Here is a 2,964-nt window from a genome sequence, read left to right on the forward strand (position 1 = left end):
ACAAGAATCACCTGGGAAACTTCCAAATCAGAATCACACCTCCAAACCAAACTGCATCCAGGGTTCTAACAAATGTCGTAAACAATTAGAGGGCCTTGTCAACTGCTTTTTGAGGTTGAAGTTATGATTGAAGGAGACCTAGAAAGTCAGCTGTGTGTAGTTATAGGTGCAGTATTTCTTCCTGATCCTTCGAGGAGCCTTTTGTGACTTTCTTGATGTGGTTTAAGGGCCATGAAACTGTTAAGTGTTAGTTCACCGAGGGCTAAGGTCCAATGTGCACACTGAAGGCAAAGCAAAGTCAAAAGGAGAAAAATGGGAATTAAAGAAATAAAAAGAGGGAAGAAGCATTGGGTTTGCTGCCAGAACACAGATGTCATGAAAACCACTGCTAAATCTAAGCCAAGATGGGAAAGGAATAGACTCCTATCAACACGGTCATCACTGGACACATAGATTCGGGCAAGTCTACCACTGCTAGCCACCTGACCTAGAAATATGGTGGGATTGACAGAAGAACCATCAAAAAAATTGAGAAGGAGTCTGCTGAGATGGGAAAGGGCTCCTTCAAGGAGGTCTGGGTCTTGGATAAACTGTAAGCTGAAGGTGAGCTTGGTGTCACCATTGATAGCTCCCTATGGAAATTCAAAACCAGCAAGTATTTTGTGACCATCACTGATGCCCCAAGACACAGAGACTTTATCCAAAACATGATTTCAGGCACATCTCCTGCTGACTGTGCTGATCTGATTGTTGTTCCTGGTGTTGGTGAATTTGAAGCAGGGATCTTCAAGAACGGGCAGACCGTCAGCATGCCCTTCTGGTTTCCACACTGGGTGTGAAACAACGAATTGCTGGTGTTAACAAAATGGATCCCACTGAGCTACTCTGTGGCCAGCAGTGATACAAGGAAATCATAAAGGAAGTCAGCACCTACATTAAGAAAATTGACTCAACCCTGACACAGTAGCATTTGTGCCAATTTCGGGTTGGAATGGTGACAGCATGCTGGAGCCAAGTGCTAACATGCCTTGGTTCCAGGGATGGAAAGTCACCTGTGAATGTGGCAATGCCAGTGGAACCATGCTGCTTGAGGCTTGGGATCGCATCCTGCCATCAACTCATCCAACTGACAAGCCCTTGCCTCTCCCCCTCCAGGACATCTACAAAATTGGTAGTATTGGCACTGTCCCTGGCAGCCGAGTGGAGACTGGTGTTCTCACCCCTAGCATGGTGGTCATTTGCTCCAGGCAACTGAAGTAAAGTCTGTTGAAATGCACCATGAAGCTTTGAGTGAAGCTCTTCCTGGGGACAGTGTGAGCTTCAGTGTCAAGAATGTGTCTGTCAAAGATGTTCATCGTGGGCATTGGGGCTGGTGGGATAGCAAAAATGACCCACCAGTGGAAGCAGCTGGCTTCATGGCTTGGGTGATGATCCTGAACCGTATCCAGGCCAAATCAGGGCTGGCTACACACCTGCGCTGAATTGTCACACAGCTCACATTGCTTGCAAGTTTGCTGAGCCAAGGGAGAAGATTGATTGTTGTTCTGGGCCCAAATTCTTGCCATGTGGTGATGCTGCTGAGTTGATGTGGTTCCTGACAAGCCCACCTGTGTTGATAGCTTCCCTGCCTATCCGCCTCTGGGCCCTTTTGCTGTTTGTGAGATAAGACACAATCGGTTGCCACAGGTGTCATCAGAGCAGAGGACAAGAAGGTGGCTGGAGCTGGGAAGACTCAGAAAACTAAATGAATATTATCCCTCATACCTGCCAGCCTGCTCTTAATCGTGGTAGAACAGTCTCAGAATGGGTGGTCTGAATTGGCCATTTAAGTTTAATAGTAAAAGACTAGTTAGTGATCATAATGCATCATAAAACCTTCAGGAGGAAAGGAGAATGTTTTGTGAACCATTTGTTTTTGTGTGTGTGTAAGGTATTCGTTTTAAAAATCAGTATTTTCATGGAAACAACTTGACCAAAAATCTGTCACAGAATTTTGAAAACCATTAAAAGAAAGTTTAATGAGAAAAAAAAAGTGGGGAGTGAAGACTAAGATGAAGAGAATGGAAACAGGGAAGAGAGGAATGAGCTGGGGCAGAGGCGGCAAGGATGCCTCCCGATAGATCTACGTTGTTAATAAAAACACCATTTCAAAGTCACGCGTACGTGGAGTACAGGTAAAAAGAAATTTGATTTCCAAAGCACTGCCGCTTTATAGATTTCCCACCTCCACTGGAAATCTAACATGGTCACAGTTTTGAGGAATTTATCAGGGAGTATGCTAATTCTATTATAATACATGAAATATACACTGTTCCTGCAATGTTACACTTTGGGGTTTTTTTTTCCCCTCTCTTCCGTGCTCCCCACCCTACACAAAAATTGAAAATAAAGAAAATCATTGATTGAATGCCTAAATTGAAGTTTTTTCTGTTTAAATTTATTTTTAGAAACCCAATACTGTATTGTAATATACTGGACTAAAGGAGATATAGTTATTTCAGTTCTGAAAGGAGAATTTGTGAAAATGCCATTTCAGGACTTTAGCTCAGCAACTAAAATGAAATGTGAAAGAGAAAGAAGACATGAAATGTGGACAACTTCATGGTGGTTCTAGGAAGACTAAGAATCACTAGAGATTGAGAGTTTAGATGGAGGAAAGATGGCTTAGGGTCAGGGCACACTAGACTTTCTATTTAGTAAAGCTTTATAACCTCCCAAGATATTATCCTGGAGTCACTCTTAAAATTCGATGAAACTAGGTAACTCTCACACAGAGGTCAGCTCAAAATGGGGGGCAGTATTATCTTGACTAAATCCTTTGGGAACTGTGGATACCAGGTAGGAAGGAAGGCCCGTGGGTTTTTGACATGACATAGTGCAGCTGGGCCAGCAGACTCCCAGCTGGCAGGGAGATCAGTGTGTTTGGACGAGGCAAAAAAGGTTAAACCAACCAGCACCATGAAA

General features: G+C 43.6%; 1 pseudogene across 1 annotated transcript; it reads left to right on the forward strand.

Annotated features, from left to right (window-relative positions):
* Positions 1-265: 265 nt before the first annotated feature.
* LOC309804418 (elongation factor 1-alpha 1-like) lies at positions 266-1,748 on the forward strand (annotated as a pseudogene). Its single transcript has one exon. The product of its transcript is annotated as an elongation factor 1-alpha 1-like (transcript).
* The last annotated feature ends 1,216 nt before the right edge of the window (positions 1,749-2,964 follow it).

Source organism: Mesoplodon mirus (genome assembly GCF_964341445.2).
Source record: "Mesoplodon mirus genome assembly, chromosome: 5".
NCBI lineage: Eukaryota > Metazoa > Chordata > Mammalia > Artiodactyla > Ziphiidae > Mesoplodon > Mesoplodon mirus.